We start from the raw sequence: 13002 nt of genomic DNA, 5'->3' as shown, positions 1-13002 counted from the left end.
AGAAATCAATATTTGGTGGAATAACCCTGATTTTCAATCACAACTTTCATGTGTCATGGCATCCTCTTTACCAGTCTTTCATATTGCTGTTGGGTGACTGAAAGCCTAACACTCCTGGTGCAAAAATTCAAGCAGCATCAGCTTTGTTTGATCGATTGTGACCATCCATCTCCCTTTTGATCACATTCCAGAGGTTTTCCGTGGGGTTCAGGTCTAAAAATTGGGCTGCCCATGACAGGGTCTTGACCTGGTGGTCCTCCATCCACACCTTGATTGACCTGCCTGTTTGGCACAGAGCATTTTTCTGCCTGATTCAAGTCACATTAAGTACCCCAGATTAGGGCTGCACGATTAATCGCATGCATTTGTCATGCGTGTCTCATCAGTAAAGCCGGTTCCGTGATTAGCGGTAAATGTCTGTCACCTGTTTTCAAACGGGAGCGGCAGTTAATACACAGAGCCGTACTTCACTGACAAGCTACGCAATATTCTGTTCATAATTGAGATTAATCGCATTCGATTATGAACACGATATTGCGTAGCTTGTCAGTGAACTACGGCTCTGTGTATGAACTCCCGGTGCATTTGAAAACAGGTGACACATATTTACCGCTAATCACGGAACCAGCTTTACTGATGAGACACGCATGACAAATGCATGCGATTAATCGTGCAGCCCTACCCCAGATCATCACCAATCATCCGCCAAATTTCACAGTGTATGTGAGACACTGTGGCTTGTAGCCCTCTCCAGGTCCCGGTCTAACTATTAGATGACCAGGTTTGGGCAAAGCTGAAAATTAGACTCATCAGGTCCAATCCTCATGGTGTTTTGCAAACTCAGCCTGGCTCTTCTTTGCCTCTCATTGAGGAGTTTATTTTATTTATTTTTTATTATTTTATTTTTTTGTAGCTTTGCCCTGCCCTTAGGAGCCTGTTTTGAACTGGCTTTGCCATGCACTTTACCCCAGCTGCCGTTTGCCATTCTTTTTGTAGGTCACTTGATGTCATCCAGAGGGGCATTTCAAAGATGGCCGCAGAGTGAAAAGACTTGCCTTAAAAGGACTTAAAAGGAAAAAGAGAATTGCATCACTCCCATAGACTTCTACTGAAAAAAAAAAAAAAAAAAAAAAAAAAAAACTTTATTACCATTACAATTGACCCTCGGGGAACATATTAAAAGTAATAAGAAAAATCCATGTCATGACCCTTTTAATGCTAACTCTATGGTCCTTCTCTGTTTTCTTTTGTTGTTGTTTGTTTTTACTTTGTCCTTTCTCCACTTCCCTCTGGGAATTACTGACATGTGGTTGCTCAGGCTTTAGAAATGACTGATGCGTGTCCAGACCCGCTCTTAAAACTTGTAGTGATGACTCTATGGAAAAGTTCACAAATACACACACTGGCAAGCCTCACACCACAACATCCATGCAAGCCTTTACATAAGTTGTATGCAGACTGCAATGTCTAAAAGCTTTGATCACCTACTACACTACACTATTGCTCATAAACATTCTAATTTTTGCAAACTCTTGTCATCAAACTCTGGCTCTGAGGCATCATCACACAAATGCTTCTCTCCAAACATCATAAGTATACTTTCATTGACACCCCTTGAGGTTTTTAACAAGCACACATTAACCAAATTAGTTTCTGTCTTTGCCAAGGCACAGAATGAACTTTGAACAACTTTCCAGTTAACATGAAATCAAAATTGATTCTATTGCAACAATCTCATATGGAATCATTACTATTTTATCCTGCACAACTGAAATGTTTATAGAAGCCTGTTTCCATCACTGAATAAAAACTAAAAAAGGTAACTGGGACTTTTTATCTCATAATTATCTCAAATCTTTTTTTTCAGGATTGCATAAAATAAACGTCTCCAGGTAACGCATGTAACCATGGTTCCCCGAAGGGAATGAGACGCTGCATCGTAAGCTGTGGGAACGCCTTCAGCATGACCACACTCTGAATCACATGTGTAATCAGTCCAATAGATGGGCGAGACGTCATGGGCGGGTGACATAATGACCAGGAAGCTATAAAAGCATGTGCAGTGGAACCGGCGTCAGCTTCTAGGAATGAAGCAAGTGCTTGCAGGGGGGCCGGAAGTAGCCATTCGACGCAGTGTCTTGTTCCCTTTTGGGAACCATGGTTACATGTGTAAACTGGAGACGTTCCCCTTCAGGAACTCTAGCTGCGTCGAACACTATGGGAATGAATATGCCCATGCCGCCAGATTTACAAATCCCTGACAAGTTGTGGAAGCTAGGGCAAGAGAACAAAAGGGGCCGGAGTGTCTCGCATATCTAGGTCATAGAACCTAACGTGAGGGGCGTGGACCAACCCACAATGTTGCAGATGTCCTGCATAGACACACCTGCCAGAAAGGCCTTAGAGGCCGCCACACTTCTAGTAGAGTGACCTTGACCCCCAATGGTGAGGTGAGATCAGAGGACATGTAAGCAATGGAGATAAACCGGCTGAGGGGCTGTTTTGTAGCAGGAAGACCTCTCTTAGGGGGACAGCAATCTCTGAAAATGTTTGACAGTGAGTGACTGGCCTCCTCTCACTCTCTTGACTGCAGTGAGGATCTACTCGATCCAAACAGGGGACAGACGTGCCTGCATCGTGATAGTGATGTGACATACAGCCAAGCATGGTGACCCATACTCAGAATTCGTGCTCTGCATTTAACCCATCCAAAGTGCACACACACAGCAGTGAACACACACACACACACCGTGAACACACACCCGGAGCAGTGGGTATCCATTTATGCTGTGGCGCCCGGGGAGCAGTTGGGGGTTCGGTGCTTTGCTCAAGGGCACCTCAGTCGTGGTATTGAGGGTGGAGAGAGCGCTGTACATTCACTCCCCCCACCTACAATTCCTGCCGGCCGGAGACTCGAACTCGCAACCTTCTCAAACTCGCAAAGTTGGATTACGAGTCTGACTCTCTAACCATTAGGCCATTACTTCCCCCATCGTGGTTGAATCCCACATCACACCCAGATAAGTGGTCCTCTGAGCTGGAGAAAGCACACTTTTCTTGGCATTTAGTCTTAACCCCAATTTTTTCATTCTTTCACCCCCACATCAGATTGAGCTAAAATCAATCGTTGATATAATTGAGCATGTGGATGCCCTGGAGCTGCCAGAGCTGCATCCACACATTTTGTGAAAGTGCGGGGTCAGACTGCAAGGCCGAAAGGAAGAACCTTGAAAGACAAAGAAGAAATTGATAAGCTTCGCCCCCGAAAGCAAACCTCAGGAACTACCTGTGACTGGGAAGGATGGACACATGGAAATATGCGTCTTTTAGATCGATCGTGACAAACCAGTCCTCGGACCTGATCTGAAACAAGACTTGTTTGAGTGTGAGCATCCTGAACTTCAGTCCCATGACTGAGCGGTTTAACTGAAACAGATCTAAAATCGGACGCAACCCCCCATCCTTCTTTAGAACTATAAATTACCGGCTGTAGAACCAGGACTCTCTTTGATGTGTAGGGACCACCTCAATGGCCTCCTTCCTCAAGAGAGTATCTACCTCTTGTTCCATTACCAGAGCCTGCTCGAGACCCACCAGGGTGGGAAGAAGGAGGAGAACCAAACTGGATTTTGTAACCCCTTTCTACAGTGTGCAGGACCCACTGAGACACATTTGGCAGTAGTTTCCACGCTGCTATAGGGTGTACTAAGGGAGCCAGTCTCTCAAGATGTCCTCTGGTGTAAAGCGGCTAGCTCGGTGCACTGAAGTGGTGGACTGACAGAGGAAAGCTGAACTAGCTGCTCTAGAGATCTCCGTAGAGGTGGCAAGCCTCTTAGTACTGCTACGTTTCCGGCAGTAGCTGAGAGAAGCACTCCCAGGAGACCGCTGCGCCCCCTAACACCGGCAGGGTTGGCAGACTTTTCTCCTGAGGGCACTAAAGAGATACGGGCACCGTGTAATGCAGTGAACCCTGCTCTACCCCAGAGGGGCTTGCCCTCAAAAGTCCTGAGGCAGTGGCATCAGGACTTCTTGTTCGAGGACTTCTTAGCCTCCAGAAAAGTTATTAAATCTGGTTTCGGCTTTGAAGCCCCCGACCCAGAGCGTCGTTTCAACCCATGGTCATGATATTATCAGAGTTAATCTCCTTGCCTTCATCCAGCTCTTTAAGCAGGTTGGCTTGGTACACCTGTAACACCGCCATGGTGTGCAGATACGCACCAGCCTGACCCGCTGCCACGTACCCCTTGCCCACTAGTGCTGAAGTTGTTCGCAGCAGCTTGGATAGCAAGGCCGGTGCCTTCAAGGACAATGCCGTACCAGGGGACAGATAGCTCACTAGCATCTGTTCAACCCGAGGCATCGCCCTATAACTGCGCTTGTTCAGCCATTTACCATAGTAATCAAAAATGGGGCACAACATAGAGTGCTTTACTGAATGACAGAAGGCTGATGCTGGTTCCACCACATGTGCACATGCACATGCTTTTAAAGCTTCCTTGTCATTACGACACCCGCCCGTGATGTCTCGCCTATCTATTGGACTGATTACACATGCAATTCAGAGCATGGTCACGTTGAAGGCATTCCTATTCCTGAAGGGGAACTCACAATTGTCAGAATTGTGTGAAAACTATTCTGATAAATAAACTCATAATTCTCAGAAAGTCAGAATTGTAAGAAAAAGTCAGAATTGCAAGCTATAAATTTGAGTTTACATCTTCACATTTTTATTTCTTAAAATTATGCATTTATATCTCACAATTAGGTCTTTATAACATGCAATTGTATGTCAGAATTGCAAGAAGTAAACTCTATCTTTTACTCAGTGGTGGAAACAGGCTCCCAAGAACGTTACTTCAAAAAAAATAAATGAATTAATTAAATTAAATTAAGTATTTTGTATTGCAACTATATTGTGAACTTTATTACAAGTGAACTTATAGATTAACTGTTAGTTTACTAGTTATATGCTTCTAGCCCACTTTTTCATTTATGAAAGTACAATTTGAAGGATTCTCTCAGCATACTAGTGAAAAAAGACCTTATACTGAAATTATACTTACATTTAATACTTAAATTTAATTTAAATGAACAGAAACATCTCACTCACAGTTTACTACTGTATATATTATTTTTTGCATGTTATGTATACTACTGGGTTACAACTATTAATTTTTATACTTGAAACTTGTACACTACCAGTGGCTCCACCCATGTATTATTTACTTTAAGCAATTCCACCCAATGCTGACTTGTTACTGTAAACGTGAGCATAAGTTTATAAGATGTATGTAAAACATATGCAGCTGTACTGCCTCAAAGAAGCCAATGTGTGTGAGAAAAAAAAAAATACTTTCACTTTTTTAAGTATATCTCAATCAAAAGATTAAGGGTAAGTTTAGGGCAAATATAATTAGAATTTTCTGTGTATACTTGTCAGTATAAGCCATGTCTACTTAAGTATAGTTTTGTTATATCACTGGTAATCACATAAAAAGTAGACTGAAAATATATTCTCTTATTTTTAGTTTATAGGAATTATACTTTTGACAAACAATAAAAAATTAGCATAAAACTGATCAATTCTATTTGTTATAATCCAAATCTTTAGACTTGAATCTTACAATTCTTGTACTCATTCAGCAATTACCACCTCAAAAACTGTTACAACACAGGTTTGACATCAATAATGTCAAGTATCATAGGCTTTTGTGTGTTTTGGGACAAATTGCGACATGCCAAAGTTAGTATTTATCTTTTGAAAGATGTTACCCTTGTGAGACTCTCATGTTCTATTTGCTTTATTAATACATGTTCCTAGTCTTATCGTGAATCATACATAGGTGCACAAACAAATTTGACCTTACGTTTTCTGTCAATTATACCATAATCCTTGGAAATGAGTCAAATCATAGAAGTGCATGTGCTTTCTTCTGCAGTCCTGCTGATGATGAACTAGAGTAGCGTGGTTGTAAATCTTTCAGGGTGCTAATATAAGAGCCCCAGTGGGCCAATAAATTCGTAACATTCTGTGTTCTCAAACAAGTTTCATTCAACAGCTGCACTGGAGTCGACAGCTTCAGGGGAGTTTATATACATTGTGAATTCTCCTCAAGGTCTAAGCCATTGTTCTCACACTGACATGTGAAGTGGTTACGCTCCATGTTTCTGCTTGCATAACAAACATGAGGTCTGTCATCTGAAACATTCACACATCCACAGATGGTGTGTTCCAGCAGTGTCTATAACTCTTTGATGAGGTCAGACTGAAGCCAAAGCAGGTATTTTATCTACCATGTAACGAGTTTCTTAAAGGGGCCATGACATGGATTTTCTTTATATGTTTTTGAGGTTTAATTATAACTTTTTTTCACAATAAAAAGAAAAATAGAAAGAAAAAAATACATGTGAAAAACTATAATTTTCAACCCTCATTCTGACCCTTTGTCTGAAATTTTTAGAGGAGGCTTCTTTAAAAGGGATAGTTTACCCAAAAATAAAAATTCTTTCATCATTTGCTCACCCTCAAGTTGTTCTAAACCTGTATGAGTTTCTGTCTTCTGCAGAAGAAGACATTTTGAAGAGCGTTGGTAACCAAACGGTAGCCATTGACTTTCAGAGTATGGAAGTCAATGGTTACCGTCAACTGTTTGGATACCAACATTCTTTAAAAATATATATTTTTTACATTCCACAGATGACAGAAACTCATACAAGGTTTAGAACAACTCGAGGGTTAGTAAATGATCACAAAATTTTCATTTCTGGGTTATCCATCCCTTTAAGGCTTGTCAGTAACAGGCCACTGTGATGATTGGAAGTCATTGCACAGAAAACAGTATCAATGTCCTCTCGCTACTGCACATGAGTCAAACATTATCAATTTGAAACTGTCATTTACAGACAAAGCACTATGAAATCATTTACTTATAGTTTGCAATCCAGCTGCTGTCAGATCCAGTACTACTTTATCTTTCAACAAAGTTTTTTTGTGAAACTCTCCATTACAATGTGCCTCGTTCTGCAGTCAAATGCTCAGAACAAACATGTAGTCCTCTGACATGATCCAGAATGCCATTAAAACATCCACTTGCTCCTGACACAGGAGTTCATCTAAAATCTGTACAGAGATGCAAAGGAGATGTTTAAGGCTATGTCTACACTAATCCGTATACATTTTAAAAGACCATCTTTTTTGTACACACTAAAATTGAATTTTACTAATATACTGAGCTTTTCGAAGACATTCTTCCGTTTTCAAATTATATAAAAAGACAGACAGTTGTTGAAACCACTTCATTATTTTCCATTGTTGAGGAAAGTACAAATATTACAAATATTGCTTTACTCAAAAAAAAAAAAAAAAAAAAAAAAAGGAACTAAGTGCATTATTTAGTTACATGGAAAGTAATAGATTACAATTTTGTGTTCATTTTTTGTCACCTGGGCTGTGCTTGCTTATTTGTTTTTAAAATTTAAAAAAAGGAACTGTAAAGGGAACTGTAAAGGACCTTTCACACCAAAAGTGAAATCAATAAGCCACAGACTGAAGGAAATGCTTCCACATTCCCGATTTTTCTCAAAATTGGGACAAGAGAGGTGTCAGTGAATAAGTGGAAAAACAAAGTAACTTGCATTACGTATTCAAAAAAAGTAACTCACAATATTTTATTGCAATTTAAATAATGTAGCACTTTACTGGTTACTTAAAAAAAAGTAATCTGATTATGTAACTTGCGTTACATGTAAGGCGTTAACCCCTCTTCTCTTCAGATAGGTTAGTTTTGTTGATAGTTGTTCAATCAAGTCCAACAAGCACTATTTTAAAACTATTTGTATTGGGTAAAATTCACTCATGCACCCTTGTAAATACAGCACAGGAACAGAAATCTGTTTTAAGTGTTCACATCAAAAAGGACAGTTAAAAATAAGTAAGTTTTCATGTGTTCTTAAATCCACCCTTCTGTTTAACTAATCAAGCTCTTGTAAAAACTGACTTAAAAGATGAAAAAATTATGTTTTACTGCTAAACACATTTGCACAGTTTTGGTTTTACAAGACAGCACAACGTGAACATGTGCTTGTCATGCTAAAACGTAATTGTTTGTCTTTCTTTGTTTTAATCATAAAAAATGTGACACCCACAGTTCCATCATTCTAAATCACAGGCCACGGAGGATAATGAAAAGCACAGTGGTGATGAGGACACTTCACTGGAACTGAAAGGGAGTATGTCCTCATTTCACAAACCCACCAAAGAAAAACTGATATACTGCAACAACACTGCTGCAATGCAAAAACACACAGCTTCTTAGACAAACACAGGTTTTATTATATATATATATATATATATATATATATATATATATATATATATATATATATATATATATATATATATAATTAAGTGAACTTGTGCTGAAATATGCTGAAATCCCTTAAGCTTCTGTAATTAAATACTTTACTTATTTACTAAATATACGGTCAAGGTCCTGTGACTATTAATCTTAAAAAAATAAACATTTTGCTTCATTACTCTGTCCAGTATATCCTTACCAACTTTCAAACCAAATCTTCAGTTTTCATCTAAATTCACTTGTCTTGGTTCCTCCTGAAGTCTTTTTCTCATCCACAAAAAAATCTATAGGGAGTTTTATTTTGTCACCTTGACTTACTCTCTTGAAGGATCCATTATCCAAGCATATGTCCCACATAGGGTTGCAGATGCTGGATTCTATCCCAGTTTCTCAGGCCAGAAGGCCTGTTTTTCTTTCCCAAGACTTTTCTTTTGACATACTATTGTTATATTTTCTTAATGCTGCTTTGGAACAATATGCATTGTTAATGCATCTCAAGAAATTCTCATATACACTCAATCAGTGAGTACTTTGTGCACTCTACTGCCATTAAAAAAAAAAAAAAATCATTATATTTTGAGAATTATATATTATAATATTTTGAAATTACAAGAATAAAGTAATACCAATATAGAATTAAAGTTGTACTATTTTGAGAATAAGGTCATGATATTTTGAGATTTTCACATTAATTAACTTTATTCACACAATATACTTTATAATGATATCTGCAGCTTTATTCTCAAAATATTGCAACTTTAAACTCGTATTACTACAACTTTATTCTTGCAATTTTAACTTTTTTTCTCAAAATATTATGATTTGTCTCTTCTAATCTTAGATTTACTTATTTATTTTCTTTTATATGGCGGTAAAACTCCACTGTAACTCTGAAACAAAATGAAATGAAAAAATGACTAATTTCAAACATTATATATTTTATATCTGATGGAAATAATACTATATAATAATAATAATAAGAGACTGGGCTTTATTGTGAAAGCCTCAAGACCAGCAACTTGATCGAGGTTCTAAACACAAATTTACAGTGTTATATTATAACTGAGGGAGCACTTTGTACAGTATTCAGTTGCTGTCCCAGATCTAACCAATCAAACCACTAGGCACCACCCAAAATGACATGGTAACCAATCACACAGTTAAAAATGAGAAGTCATGCAATTATTGTTTTGATAATTAATCACTGTTATCACTTCTGATTACAGAAATACTCTTGCCGATTCTGATATCTCAAAATATGTCAAGTTTGTTAATGAGAAGCTGTGTAATGTGTGCATAGAGGACAATGACCAAATTTCAGAACAAAAAGCTAATGTATCGACATTAAAGAACTTAAATTTAAATTCAAAATTAAAGAGCTTGCATTTTTTAACTTACATTTTTGATGTGCCTTAAATTTGCAATAGAATGCATTGATATAATATTTGAAATTGTTCTCTGATGTCCCCAGAGTGTGTATGTGAAGTTTTATCTCAAAATACCTCACAGATAATTTTTTATAGCTTGTTGAAATTGTTACTTTTAGGGTATGAGCCAAAACGCAAAGTTTTTGTGTTTGTCCCCTTTAAATGAAAATGAGCTGGTGCTCCCACCTCCCTTTTCAGAAGAGTGCAGAGCTTCAAGAGCTCATGCTCGCGGACAGACCAACAGTGTTACAGATTAACTGGTGGTGACCCTGTTACTGACCTCACATTGCTTCCAAATGCAGTTTTTAACTACCACATTCCTATTTACGATCATTCTAATAGCACATGAAGGCAGCATTAGTGAAAACAAGCCGAGACAATGGTAGCTTTAGCAACATTAGCCTTACAGAGAGCCAAGAAGCTCTTTTGGAAAACAAAATATTACGTGTGAAGCTTAGTTTGTCTGGAGTCTGGATGTTTGCGCACAAAGCATTGGTATTGATCTCTCTTTAAGAAGCAATCTTTGCACAACTCCAGCGCTGAACTGACCCTCGTTTGTGATGCAGTCTGGTGTAAAATGTTAGCACAGATGTATAGGACTTTTCAGTTTTTTTTTTTTTTTTTAGGGACATTTCCTTCCACAGCGGTCTATGGAGACTCCTTTGTTAGTTTTTTGTTATGTTATTTTTACCATTATAGGCTGGTTGTTTTCACACTCTGCGGCCACACAACTGTGTTCAAACACCTTATAAAATGGACTTTTGCATTCTATGGCATCTTTAATATTTCCTGAAGTTCAACCAAACTAATCTTGTTTGCTGGCTTTAAAGGGCACCTATTATGGCACTTTTTACTATATGTAATATAATTCTCAGGTGTCCCCAGAATGTGTCTGTAAATTTTCAGCTAAAAATATCCCTGGAAGCAGAAACATGCTGTTTTCATGCATGTCTCTTTAAATGCAAATGAGCTGCTGCTCCCCGCCTCCTTTTCCAGAATAGAGCTGTGCCTTTACAGCTCTTACCTCAGATCTCTTCCAAAACAAAACATCTGTTTGGTTTTGATTATCATGTCTATCTATTACATTGGCAAGTGAGTACCAAACTCTCTTTCATGTCTTATTGAGCTTAAACTGTCAGATACACATAAGTTTACAAAAACACAGTCGGATATGTCTGTAAAAGTAAAAAGCTGGGAAAGAAATCACATGTTTACTGGATATGAGATCTGTGTATTTAGTGGCAGCAGTGTAATATACAGTACCTATACTGCTGTCAAGGCTGTTAATATGACCCAAACAATAAAATAACAACAGAAAATCACTCACTGCTCTGGACTGAATAACGTATAGCTCTAATAAGAAGACATTTCTTACTTGAAGACTGCTTTTAACTGCTCTAGTGTTAAGATAAACAAGGTGGATTGTGTGTGGCTCGCTCAGGGCAGGATCTCTGCTAATATGGCAGTGTCCCAACAGTTGTCATTTTATGAATTCTGTGAACAGCTTGCTCTGAGACACTGCTTATGATTTATGGAGATTTTAAAAAAAAAAAAAAAAGAAAAACAACATGTAAAAGTGAATTTTTCATAATATGTGACTTCAACTAGTCCCCAAAGTCTGGTAAGGCTGGTCTGCTTTGCTGGTTTTAGAGGGGATTTGGGCATTTTTCAGCTGGCCAGACTGAGAGTCAAAGCTTTACAGTGTACTAAATTCTATGAAATTCTTAAACCTTTCTATGCATAACTACTGCAATCTACATCCATTTGTACAGTGGTAGAAACATTACAACATTAGCAAAATATAAAACTGAATAACTATAATAAAGATAAACAAACATCATATCATGTACCGAACATCATATCAAGTTAGACCTACAAACCTGGTGGATCTTCTTCCCTTTTCTTCTTATTTTCACACCTGGAAGATAACTATCACAAACCTATTCAGCAGTGCAAAGCATGTCTTTTTTATTATTCTTATCAGTCTATGTGCCTGTCTTTTTCTCTTTTCAATTCATAATGCCACTTTGAAGATGCTCCCTAACCCTTTGTCACCTCTACATAACTCTGTATGATAGGGGAAGAACAAAGAAGAGGAATAGAGAAAGCAATATAAAATGGGAAGAAGAAAAAAACAAGACCACACACACACACTTGTTCACTGGATGACCATAAAATAATAATAATGTGTTGGTCATAGAAGATCTTAAGGATTCATATATTAAGGTTCAAAGTGATATATCTTTTGATCTTTGAGAGAGGAAACCACAGTTTTCACATCAAAGGGGTGAATCAAGAGGGAGGAATGGTTTTGAGAATAATATGCACTTGAGATCTTCTCACACACACCCACCCACACACACTCGCCATTACTGTAATGTGTAATTTTTTTTTTTTTTTTTTTTTTTTTTAACAATGGAGACTTGATGATACATTGGAAGCTATTTTTAGTCTGTAGACATTTGTCTAAATCAGTACATTGTGTCAATGTGTATTTGGGTCAGTCTGTGTGGTGTATGGTATTGATGAGAGCATTTCAGACTGGAGTTGGTATGAGTCAGTGTGTGTGTGTCTGGCTTGTGTTTGGAGGCATGGTCAAGGCTGACTCATAGTCAGTAACTCAGTTCAATGAGGGATTTTCTAAAAAGAAAAAGACTAATGTGATTTTTGGAAAGCTCTTCCATTCACACTACCCTCCCTTCCTGTCCAGGTCTCTTACTGTCTCTTGATGTCACTTAGCTTTCAAGCTGCCTGAAACTTTAGTCCTTGTGTCTAGATCAGTATTGGGGAAGCTACGTCAACCAGTTATTTAAAGGGGCAGTATATTTTTAAAAATAAAAATCAGTTCATGTCATTCATGTTCAACAATGTCGAACAACACAACATGTAGGGCAATATGATTTCCATGATGCAGAAAACGCGGAAGGAATTCACAGTTTAATGCAGAATGTCACGGAATTTGTCAAATTTTCAATGAATTAATCACAAGTAGGTCATTACACTTAAATCACATCGCGACATGGACTAGTATCTGTAAATATTAAGCCGCAAAAGTCGATTTAAATATGAATCCTGCATGTTCTGCGTGTCTCTGTTAATGAATGGCGCAAACACGCAGTTTCATTTACTACACATATACTGAAGCGCGTGACGCTCGCAGTGATTTCAGCATCTGCTGTCTTACTAAATGAGAACTAAACACATGAACAACATCTCCA

Source organism: Cyprinus carpio, chromosome B15, assembly GCF_018340385.1.
Source record: "Cyprinus carpio isolate SPL01 chromosome B15, ASM1834038v1, whole genome shotgun sequence".
Classification (NCBI taxonomy): Eukaryota; Metazoa; Chordata; class Actinopteri; order Cypriniformes; family Cyprinidae; genus Cyprinus; species Cyprinus carpio.
The sequence above is the reverse complement of the archived record's forward strand: the minus strand, read 5'-3'. Positions refer to the sequence as shown.